Source organism: Plectropomus leopardus, chromosome 18 (assembly GCF_026936395.1).
Source record: "Plectropomus leopardus strain MGB_pleo_1.0 chromosome 18, ASM2693639v1, whole genome shotgun sequence".
Taxonomy (NCBI): domain Eukaryota; kingdom Metazoa; phylum Chordata; class Actinopteri; order Perciformes; family Serranidae; genus Plectropomus; species Plectropomus leopardus.
The window spans coordinates 29,906,364-29,919,296 of record NC_142193.1 but is presented as its reverse complement, the minus strand read 5'-3'; the positions used below and the strand labels follow the sequence as shown (position 1 = coordinate 29,919,296).

Genomic DNA, 12,933 nt, shown 5'->3' with positions numbered 1-12,933 from the left:
ACGTGTTAATGGCCACCTGGTTTATCTCAAACAAAATTAGAAACACTCAATAACTCCACCAGAGCTGATGCTGTCAGATGGTTATAGAGTCAGTAAAGGATAAATAATAATGTTTAAAAATCAAGATAGTGTGACAGATTGTCCAGCGAAAGTTTCTTTCTTTCAGGCAACCCTGATACACACTCTGCAGTCCTAAAAGGACAGCTCTCCCCAAAATCAAATTTCAGACTCAAAGTCATTTTTCCTCCTACCATTGGTGGTATGTATCTGTCTAGATAGCTGTAGTGTGAGTTGTTGGAGATATCAGCCATAGAGATGTCTGCACTTTTTTGGGTTGTGGTATTGTTTGTTGGGGGTTTTTTTTTTTTTTTTTGCTTATTTTCAGGTAATTTTCTTGGAACTTTTTGGGCCATATCTTGTTATATCTAGGAAATTTTCTTATAATTTTTTATTGATTTTTGGGCCATATCTTTTTTGCTTACTTTAAGGTAATTTCCACGCTTTTTGCTAATACTTTTGCTAAATTTTTGGCCATGTCTTGTTAAGTGGCTCATTGCCTTCTCCCTATATTTTTTGCAAGATATCAAACCAAAGTTTTTAGATTTCAAAGAGTTGATAGTAGTTTTGATTGTTCGTGTGTGTGTGTGGCCTGTGTTCTGTTTAATGTCTTTCACAAATTACTCCTAAAGGAAACAATAAAGGTTAATCTAATCTGATCTACAGCTCAGGTTCCTACATGAAACTGCTCACAACAATGTCTGTGGAGTCATGATTTCTGGAAAGAGACATTGCTGTTGAGTTTATCAAATGTTGTTTTTGGCGCTTTGAGCACTGCAAGTCGATTGTCATCTGGTTTCATTATATCGGAGAGAAGGCAGACACATCCACGGCTGATATCTCCAACACTCGGCTCACACCAAAACTATCTAAACTGATAAATAGCACAACAATTTGAAAAGTTTATTTTAATTGTGAGGTAAAGTATCCCTTTAAGTGGTGGTGTTTTGAGAAATTGAAAGGGAATGTGTCACGAGTCCCCATGCTGCCCCATCCAGTCCAAACCGGAAGACTGGCGCAGTCCAGAGCACACAGATAATGTGTCGCCACCCTCTTCCTTGCTTGAGTATAACATCCTCGAGTTTTGTGTGGATCAAAGCGGAGACGGATCGCACACATCCTCAGTAAAACCCCACAGAGTGACTGTCTTCAGTGTCACGGAGGGTTACAGAGAGCGATTCCTCTGCGCCTGAGAGAAAAGGCTGGCGGCTGAAAGTGGCGGAGGCTTTCTGCAGAGAGGAAAAACATTAGGAGGAGGAGGTCAGCGAGGCCTCGGTAATGACTGCTTAATAACAAAGACAGAGGTGAGAATGAGTCAGACAGTAAGAACAAGATAGGAAATAAAATGTGACTCAATCCTAATCCGTTGTTTAAATTTCAAACTATACAACATCCAGAGGTGGATCTAGAAACTTTTCAAGGAGGGGGTCAGAGCATGGAGGTATTAAAGTAAAATCTGGATACAGCTGTGGGGGCGGGGCCTTGTTCATTCCTTTGAGAGCTGCTCAATGGTGCATGACGCAGAGAAAGCTCTTTTTCCGGGTTTAGAAATGTGTAAAATACCCGGATCTACTGGCTCATAGAGCATGCGTGGTAGAGATTAACGGCAGCCGGATGCTCTGCAACCGACTACCGGATTAGTGCCTCAGCTAGTTTGAATGGCGGTCTAAACAATGTAATCTTGCAGCTCTTTTAGACTTTCCAAATGTTATCGAACCGGATGGTTTACATCCAGACAGAGATAGAAGACGTTTTGCAGGGGTTTTGATGCTTACAAAAATTATTTACTGACTTACAGACGTATCTTTCCCCATGTTAGCAAACAGGGAAAAGTCTTTCTGGGCCAGTTTAATTCCGCTTTCGGCAACTATGTAAATTTTGCATCAACGCATGCCGCATGCCTGGGGGCTGGGTCGGACTGGGTAACTGTTTCAGAGAAGATCACCACATAATTAGAATCCATGTCTGTCCTGCTCCGTCTGTGCTCAGAGTACTCTATGAGCTCCGAGAGTGTGATGAATAACCAGATGGTATTTTTCAGTAGCGCCTCTAATGAATGGTCCTGCTCCAAAAATATAAATTAAACATGTGGCGCCACATGTAAATAGTATGTGTCAGTTATTTTCTTCATGCTGTTTGGTATAAATATCAGAAAATACTAAAAGATGTCAGATCAAATCAGTGTTTCTCAAAACCCAAGATAATCTTCAAACTCTTGTTTGCCCACAACCCAAAGATATTCAGTTTATTGTCATAGAGGACTAAAGAAACCGGAAAATATTGACATTTAAGAGGCTGGAATCAGAGTATTGTGACTTTTTTTTTCTTCTGAAAAAAAAAAATACTCAAATCAGTTAAGCGATTGTCACATTAGTTGGAAATTAAATTGGAACTAATTGATTAATTGTTGCAACTCTGGTGTTTACAAGACACATAATTCTACTTTTAAGTCTAAACCAAGAAGTTAATTTACTCGTGACAAATACAAGTACATTATACTGAAGCCTACATTGTTTCAATGACATGATCAAAAGCTTTTTTTTTTTTAATTACCAAGACTGAATAAATAAATTAATTGCAGGACGCATGCATTTGGACACTTCTTATTAAGGTGCTAATAGATTCACACCTCCTCCTGTGAGATGCAGATGCATTAAGATGCGCTGACACACTCTGGTAATGAGTGCGTGTCATTAGAAGTGCTTTGTTTATCAGCGTTTCCCTCGATCGCATGAGGACAGCTTAGCTGTTAATTGGTCTGAACGTTGAGTGCTTGTTTTCCCAAGAAAAACAAATCTGGGACCTGTTGATTCACAGGCACGGCTGCTTATTTTGTGTGTGCATGTAGCAGCCTGCGCGTCTTGAATTAAACACGGCTGCTCGTCTCTGTAGTATTTCACATTCCTGGTATCTTTAACGGAAAAAAAACAAAAAGCAGTCATCAGTTTTCCATGCAGGTTTACCACCTTCTGTCCTGCGTTTCATCGTGGAAAAAGGAGCTGTTGTCCATATGGGAGCAGACAGCTCACATCACTCAGGAATCTTTAACATGATTGGATGAGCAGAGAGTGTGAGTCAAGAGCGTTGAGCTGTTTTCTTTTCCTTGTTGAGCGTAACGTCGAGGGCTGGGCGGCCTCTGGTCAGTCACTCGCAGCAGGGATCACAGCGTTTTCCCTCAGATGAGCCTGGAGGAATTTTTTTATACTCATATTAAAAGATCTGTTCTTGTTGATTTAATGCTGTGCACGGAGCAACAAATGTACCAGCTCCGACGTGACTTTATTGGAGATCAGGGCGCACCTGACTGGAATGAAACATTCACTTGATGACACCAAAGTGTTGTTGCTGTCTAAGGCTGTAACTGAGAAAATAACAGATTTTTAAAAATACCATGCTGCTTAATACATGATAGATAGATATTAGTTATGTCACAGTCCACAGAGTTTAAGTTTTGGTCTGCTACATCAAATGGTCTCACTCCGAAGTTGTTACATGGCAACAGTCAGTCAGTGACCTTCCAGGTCAACATATGACATTTTAGGTATCCTTGAAGCGTCAACATATGACGTTCCAAGTTCGAATCGAGAATGGGTAGGTAACCACGTAATATAAGGAGCACAAACACGCTCATAGAGCAGGTGGTTGGGGAGGAGGATGGGTCCCACAAACAACCAACTTTCATGTTGGAGTTCACATCCTGTGTGTGTGTGTGTGTGTGTGTGTGTGTGTGTGTGTGTGTGTGTGTGTGTGTGCGCGCACGCATGTACGCGTGCGCACGTGTGTTTGTGTGTGTGTGTATGTGTTTGTTTTCTACACGAGTTTGCGTCCCGTGTGTGAGTGTGAGTGTGTGTGTGTGTGTTCAACACCACCTTACCATGTGCCTCTTTTGCCTTAACTTAACCATTCATGACTTTGGTGCTTATTCCCAACCATCGTAACGGTGTGAACTTGGGGACCGTGCCATGTCATCCCATCTCATGTGCATTTGTTGAAATCACGGTAACAGGCTGCGTCATACCACCATGACGTCATCCCACCACATGCATTTGTTGACATCACCATAGCAGCATCCGAGTTCGGAGTGGTGTCACAGTTCAGTATGTGTTCAATACAGCAAAAGAGTAGAAATTTCTTTCCGTCATTTTGTTGTTGTTTTACGTTCTTTAGCCCAGTTATTTATGTCTAGAAAGCTCTATGGCTTCGAACAGCAGCTCTCTCATTTTAGTGCAGAGCATCAGATTGGATTTAGAAATGCAGCCAGAGTCAGAGGGCTGGAGCAGATAGAGCTGTACCACGCCGACTCTGCTTTGCTCCATGGCTGTCGTCGTGGAGACAAGAGACAGTTAAAAAAAAATTGAGATACAAGGAGGTGTCAATTGAAACATGATTTGCCACGCCCACACAGTCTGGAGAAATGCTATTATCCTCAAAATGAGCTGTTTTCAACTCGGTTTTCTGATAGTTTGGAACATTAATTTTCAGTCAAATTTGTGTAGATACTTAATGAGACTTTAAATATAAAACATGCATTCTTACTATTTCAAGACAATAAGTCTCCTAACAATGCAGCAAGAACCCCAAGGTCACCATCCTGAAGGTGACTCTGCGTGTGCAGGTGTGTGTAGATAGATTTCCTGCTGGCTGGCGGTCTGACCCGGGTCCTCCTCCTGTGACCCTGTGGATGATTGCTGTGACTGAGACGTGTTTGATCCCTGTGCTGATGCTGGGCTTTTGATGGCCACCCCGCTTTGATGCCGCCACAAGATTGAATCCGACCGCCCTCTGTGGCTCACGTACACACAGTGGACCAAATAGCACCATCAGACGTTGTATCTAAACAGGAGGTGCTCTTTCCTCCTCCTCTCTTTGATCCCGAGCACTGATATTTGTCATTTTTCTGACATTCTGCGTCCAATACAGCATTTTTTTCACTGGAAATCATTCACTGAATCATACACGATGTCAGTATAAAGATAACTTTTAGTAACCCTTTGAAAGCTGATTATATTGGCCTGATTTATTTCAGATGAGGAGGAAATGACCCAAAAATTAGATAGAAATTAGTAAGTAAGTTAAAGAAAATTATTTGAAAATTTGTGATAAATAAATAATAATAATTAATAATAGATAAAGACTAGCTTTTTTAAAAATAATTTTCTAAATCTACTAATTTCTTTGGAGTTGGTACATTTCTTACCAAGTTGTAAAGAGAAAGAAAATTTAAGTAAAAGAAAATTATCTTGAAAATTAGTGATAAATAAATAAATTAATTGATAAAAATATTAATAAATAAAGACCTGGAAAAGTGTTTTGAAAAATTATAATAATTATAGAAATAATAATAATTCTGTAACATGATTTAAAATATGTAATTATGATAGTTTTATATTTTTCCATAGCTTTTGTATTTTTTCCCCTGGCTTTTTTAAAAATAATTTTCCAAATCTACTAATTTCTTTCGATTTGGTATATTTCTTACCAAGTTGCTTATTGCAACATGTTTTTGAAAAAAAGCTGTCTGAAGGCAGCACAAGAAAAGTGATGTCGCTCTCGGTTTTTAATGAGTTAAATTTCTCCAGAGTCTTCAGTACATGGAGTATATGATTTTGGACAGACAAACTGCAACTTGACTGGTTCCATACAACCACGGGCGGTAATTCTAGTTATACAACAGCTCTGTTTCCTGACCGTTTGATGTCTTCCTGTATTAATCGGAGCGAGAGAGCGGTCTGATTTACTAGCATCTCAGGACCACTTTGCTTTTACTCTGCTTTTATGTCGAGTTCTGCAGGATGGAACAACACGCTGACTAATGGTCAAAGCAGACCCACACCATTAAATAAAATAAAATTCACTTTCTGCTCATATAATGAAAGTATATGAAGACATTTTCATTGAATATGATTTATCGCTAAAGAAAAACAGCTTTACAGGTGCTGGAAGGCAGATTTTTTTGTTACCTTTAAACGGAGCCAGGCTAGCTGTTTCCCCTTGTTTCCAGGCTTTGTGCTAAGCTAACTGGCTGCAGCTTCATATGAGACAGACACATGAGCAGCATCAATCCTCTCATCTGAGAAAACCTTTTCAGATGTTTTGATACCTTTGAAACACATTAGTTCATGAAAATTTTTACATGGGTAGCTCATGCTTTGCAATTTTTTTACCTTTACTCAAGCACTGTAATTACAAAAAAAAGTAAGGCATTTTTTTCTTCATTTGAGTATTTTAATTTTATGTTACAAACTTCTACATAGTTCTGAATTTTGGGAAAATATTGTAGTTTTTACTCCACTGTATTTGATTACTTTAGTTACTTACTTAGTTTAGTTACTACTTACTTTGGAGATGAAGATTTTATGAACCTATGATGAAATACTGTACGATGCATTTTTGTGTAGTAAATTAAACCAACCAACAGTAATAACGAGGAATAAAATTAGCACTGTTGCAGCCAACATTAACCCTTATAGGGCACGCTGTCATATTACACACACACTCGTATTCCTCTGCACACAAAATGTGCTTTAATGAATATAATTCATTAATATTAATATGTTATTTTTTTTCCATTGAAACTCATGTTGCTGTTTTTAGGTGGCTTAAAACTAATTAATGAAGGCAGAGTTTGCCCATTTGATTATACGTATGTGACACACCGGTGATTGTAAATAAACGATTATGATTGTATAAATAATACAGCTTTATAGCACAAGCTGAAAGAGGTCGTATCTCCACCTGTTGTGGCGGCGGACAAACTTCATCAATAAATGGATTCTCCCTCGGTGCTTGTATATTGGGACGAGGGATCGAGCCAAAACCGTAGGTCGACTAAACTATGCATGAAAACGTGACTGTAACTTGCTGATGTTGTGACCAGTAAATCAAAAATAACTTGTTACCCAGCAGGTTGTGAAGGGGGACTGTTTTGAAATTGTCATTTATGAGAGAAAAACAGTTGAACATTTAGTTTGCAGCCAGTCTGGAAACTAAAGCGAGACATCCTGAGAGTTATCGCTCTGCCTCGTCCACACGAAGCGTTTTTCTAACACTAAATCTCAACATAGGTCAGCGCTCTGTTTTCCTACATTTCTGTCTCCCACTCGACCCAGAACTGTCTGGTAGCTTCTCAGCGCTCCGCGGACGGACAAGAGCAAAGAGAGAAAAATGGCGGATAGAATAAGTGATTGTGAGATGTGGGAGCGAGGAGTGTTTGGCAGCGCTCGTCTTGTTTGCTCAGTAAACCCCCGAGGCCTGTGTTTTTTCGCTGAGGGAAATGCCCGCATTGTTGGGCCCGGAGACCGTGGTTACGGGCCAGCCCGGGGCCCAGCCAGGCAGGTTGGGACAAACAACAAGATGAAGGTCAGCTAATATAGCAGTTAATTCTACTTCCTGGTCCCCATGACACCCAGGCAGGGTTTATTTGAAGATCCCAGACCCTGAAGTCACTCTGCACTTTGTTTAGTCCATGAGTATTTTTGGTCCGAGCCAACACTTTCAGATATTAATGTATTCGGACGAGAAGGAAGGGAGGGTTGAGGAGAGAGGAAAGGGGGACACAGCCGAGCAGCGAGGAAGAAAATTCCAACAACACGCCTCTCAGCTGCATATTTGACTAATTTCTTCAACAATGATGAAGAAGTTAGCTTCTAATTAGATTAATAATTTCCACATCCTTGAGGATTAATTGTATAAATAATTACAAAAATAATTAACTTTCTTTGATATTTAAGTCAAACCTGCATTTTTTACACAGTAATGATGTATGCTGGTGCAGTGATTTTAAATAATAATAATACTAATATTATGTATATACCTTTTATATAAAAAAAGAGTTTACAAAGTGCTTTGACAAACAAAGCAAAAGCATAAATGTCCTGTGAACACAAGTGAGATGAAACTAGGGTAGAGTTGGGATAAACTTAAAACAAAAGGACAGATAATGCACTCCTCCCTGCTGGAGGACAGATTAAATATGCAGGTTAGTGATAACATTAGTATAGTAACAAGTTGCCTTCAATTTTTAAAAATGATACAAAAATAAAAACAAAAATTAAAAAAAAAGGGAAACTTATAGTAAAATCAGATATTTAGGACGCCACATGCCAAATATGGTTTAAAAAAAAAAAAAGATGTCATCAGGTGGAAAATAGTAAAAATTAATAATTCCACGGCAAAAGCCCAGAATGACTCCCAGAAATAATATAATGCATGTTTTTATGCTTTGACAGTATGAATGTAACAATTTTGTTTACACAGTGTATTTTAGACTTATTGTAGGAACTGAACCTGCCAAAATGTGTGCCATATGCATGAACAAAGCCAAAATAATTTTTTTTAAAAAGAGGAGTAAAAAGTGCATAAAATGTGCCAAAAAGTCCCCAAGGGTTAAGTGGCTATTGCAGAAAAAAAGTCGACCATAAACAGTATTATAAATGATGTTTTAATGGAAATCTTAAGTATTGAAACTTAGCATTTACAGAGCATATAAAATGTCAGTGTCAAACTTTGTTTGGTGTCCTCTTGTCCCCGTTAAAGCCTGGCGGGTGAAAACAGGGCGCTACTGTGAGGCAGCTGAAGGACTCTCCTCATGGCGCAGACTCCAATGAGATCCATCCACTCCGGCCTCCTCTGGACCCGGCAGCGTGCGTGAATAGACATTTAAAAGAGCCAGTTTATGAGCTGATGGTCTTACCGATCGTTTAACTTGGACCTCGAGAATGCAGCGAGGGGGGGTGGGGGGTGGCGGGCGAGAAATATAGTACACACCATCCAAAAGCCAAGTGGCTTAATCCTGTATGGAAATGGTAATGAGAAAAAAGAGGTCTAACTCTGTCTGTGTGCGCTCTCCTATCCTGGATGGGATGGAGGCCTCTCTAGTGGGGCTTCTCCAGGATGCATAAGAAGAGCCTTTGTGCTCCAATCTAGTAAGCCAGAAATACAGCTTTTGAACCATGTGCATTGCAAGAAAGAGAGAGATGGAGAGGCAGTTTGGGAGAGAGTGAATGAGTCAGTGAAGAGGTGGGGGGCAGGGGGGGCTCTGAAGGTGTCAAAAGCAGCAGTTGTAATAATTGTGTGTCTGTGTGTGTGCACATATATGTTTTTTTCGGGGTGTATGCGCCCATGTATGTGTGTGTGGTGGTGGTGGTCACACACTGGGCTGATATCAAGTACCTCTTTAAGCCCTCCTTCCATCTCCGAAGGTGCTTCACTCTTTGTTTCATGGACCCCATTTCCCCCATTTCTGCTGCAGCCTGACTGTGAATGAAGGCTGGGAAACAAAAAGAGAGGCTGTCAACTGATGGAAGACGGCGCTTTAAAAAGTGGTAGAGTGGTAAATGATTTACATGTTGTTCTGCATAACCAAGCTGGAAACTCACGACACCTGAACTCAAACCGCGTCCAGGGCAGAGTGCATCTGGACAGTTATAGACGACATTAGCCGATTACAGCACAAGCAAAAACATGCAGGCCTACCTGCAGCAGACAGTGTAGGACAAACACCTGCTGCAGACACCTGTTGGACAATGAAAGTGGAGCGGACACAGGGAAAACACAGATTGACGGAAAATCTCATCAATGGTGGGGAAAGAGGTAAAAAAAGTGAAAGAAACAATGGGTTAAACCCTGCTGCTGACTGATGACATGTTGTGGACTGATCGAGCCGCAGCAGTTTGACATGCAGCATAATGCAGTGTGTGTAGTACTGACGGAGCGAAACCATGGCAACACAGGCAAAATCAAAACAATTTATTGTTATTATTATCAGATCTACTTACCGGCTAAAAATGTTATTATCGGAATCATCGGTATGACGTCATGAGTCCCATTATCGGGCCGATAATTATCGGTCCCTATAATTATCGTGCCTCCGTACTTTAAATTTTTATTCAGCGCAAACTGTAATGAAAAATTTGACAGGTGATAAACATTTATCAGGGAAGCAGGGAAGCGTGTTGGTGTGTCACATTAAAGCAAGCCAAATTCCTGAGGTTTATTTTGATAGTTTATTTTCTGGCAATCTTTGTGAACGCTTGCATGAATTGAAACTCACTCCGCTAGGTTTGTAAATTATATGATTGTTTCCCACATCCTCACGAGAAGCAAAGCAAACAGGGCTTGGAAATACATTTAGTCAGCTGAGAAAACACAGTGTTATATTGTTCTCTGTTTAGTCGGGTGCTTAGGAGCAAACAAAACAGCATCTGTGGCGCAGCTCGAGTTTTACCGAGGGTTAAGAAGAAGGAGCAGGGGGCCAAGTGGGTTTGAGAAAAACAAAAGACCGTGATTGCGTATAGTTTTCTGGCAAAAGTGGTGGTCGTCGAGATCTCATGCATAAAATCAGACTGAAAATCTGGCGTGATTGAAATGATTGAACATCCCTGACTGAAATAAAATGTAGTGACACGCATAAAGAAACGTTAAATGACGTCCTTCTTTGACAGTCGCTTCCCCTGAAGTGCTGCTGTGAATAGAGATTAGAGGTGGCGGCGTTAAAGGTCCGGGGCTGCTGGTTCATGTAAATCAGCCTCTGTGATCTCCTCTGGTGTTCCTCCTTCGTCCCAAACAACTAATCCACTTAAGTATCACAGGCCTCTCAGCTCGATCTCAATAATTAGATCTCTCCCTCGCTGTGCAATAAAACACCAATCATAGTCATTAAAACACTGGTCATTTACACCGCCGTTAATGAACGTCTCTTCACTCCACTGTAATTACCTGCTAATTAGATTGTTATTGGACTATTTAAATACCTCCTTTTCTTTTTTCTTCTGCTATTGAAGGCTCTATCGGGCCCGCTGATTAGGGTGTGTGAATGGGATTAAGCTGCCTGTGATGCTTCCTGTCCCACCATGGTGGTCATTCTTCCTAATAGATTTTTTAGGAGCTTTGTCCATAGATTTCTGGTTGTAGACAAAACTTGCGCTTGAAGAAATCCTCTTTTTCATTCCAGACTGAAAGAATCTCTACAAATCATCATGTACAAGCACGAAGTTTGTAAACTAGAGCCTGTTTACGCCTGGTATTTTCTATTTGACCTGGAAACTCGGCCAAAGTAGCAGCTGCACATGTTAAAATCCAACATTATATACAGACATATGCCTTCGTCTCGACATTCTTTATGACACCTTTAAATTAATAAATGGATATAAAGTTTATTATTAAGATCCTTTTGCAGATTATGCCACGCCCCAATGTGCATTGTAGGATAATACAGTTTCCCCAGATTTGTGAAAACATGGGGCACATTAAGGATAAATGGAGAAAGTGAGGGAAGGACGGGACCAGCAAATCAATGCACTGTGCTCAGCTCTAAAGTGAAATGAGATTTCTCAAGTTTTAAATAGTAAAATTGCGGTGATTGGACAAAATTACGAACTCACGCAGAATTTGCATTAATTGTTACGACGGCAAAATCCTGGAGGGACTGATTTATTTCGGTGATTGCGTTGATTCACTGCATTGACAGTCCTTCAGTGCTGCGTCTAACCCGTGTAACAGCAGCAACCGAAAGTTTGCTTGTTTGTCTGGGAGTCGGACAAAGATGTCAGCTAATATGGTCTAGGACCCGAACTCACCCTCCACGGAATCTGATCACCCAAATCACACTTTAAAAACTCAGGGGCCGTTTGGTGCATTTTACACACTTTTTATTCTTCAATTATTTGATAATTTTGGATGTGTTCATGCATATGGGAAAACATTTGGTAAGATTGTGTATTTTTGTCTAATCTTGGAATTTCCAGTTCAGCTCCTACAATAAGTCTAAAATACACTGCACGAATTTATTATATTTATACTGTTAAGTGCAAAAAATGTGCCCCCTGTGATCATCCAGAAAAAAAAAAAGAAAAACTACTTTGCATGTAGCGTATTTTTTAATCTAAAAAAATCATGACAAAAACCTGGCATTTAAAGTGTTAAAATTCTGAAAATTAATGAATATTTGATATTTATGATTAGGACTGATGTTGGTTAAATAACTCAATGAAAGTAGAGAATAATACTTATGTATAATATATTTTTTGAACCTATATTTTGTGTGATTTGTGTTTATAATATTAAAGCTGGCCCTAAGGGTTAATACCAGGTGTCAACGGGACTTTAGATTGTTGAGTGATTTTGAGTCCACTTGGGTTTTTGGGCCTTGGGGGACACTGTAAGTGTCTCCACAGAGTTATAAAATGCAGTGTAACCGATGTGTTGTTGTTTCAACGTTGCAGACGGCCGCAGCGGCCTCGTAACACTTAACGCTTACCTTTCAGGGAACAACAGAGGGGGTAGGGAACAATAAGGAAAAGGCAATAAATTCAAATGCTCCATGTATTTTCACGGGCTCAATCTGACAAAGAAATCAACGTCTTTTCCATCCTGTCCTCATCGGTGGACTTATAGAAGATATGTCATGGGATTTCACCCAGCCACTGGCTGTTTCCATTTCCTGACAGCTGTCAGCGCAGCATACAGTCCGAGGGCAGAGCTGCCACCGCGGCGAGGACACCCTCAGCGTGTCGCATCGTCAGCGCCGCCCCGCCTGACTCTGTTTTCCGAGGAGTCCTCTCTCTGTTAACACGGAGACAATAGTAGCGGTGCGACGGGGGGGACTCATCTGTGTGGAAAGTTCCAAGTTGGTGCTGCTGATGGAAACCCGACCCCTGCATTCACTCCACTTTGCCGTAGTACGAAGGCCAAAAAGCTTCAGTCATATTGTGTCCGTGTGTTTGTTGTTCCAGCTTCATCTTTGCACATACTGAGAGTGAAGTTCACACACACCCAGATCTCTTTTCAGCTCTCCCATCCCGCCCAAATCATGGGAGAAATCACAGGGAGATTGTGCAACAGTCGGCCTCGATGAGCTGAGGTGAAACTGTTCGTGTC

The 12,933-nt window shown here is 40.5% G+C and overlaps 1 protein-coding gene across 1 annotated transcript in view; it reads left to right on the top strand.

The window, feature by feature from the left end:
• Positions 1-12,933, top strand: part of LOC121940368 (phosphoinositide 3-kinase regulatory subunit 5-like) — a 111,586-nt gene that overhangs the window by 16,619 nt on the left and 82,034 nt on the right. The window lies entirely within an intron of this gene.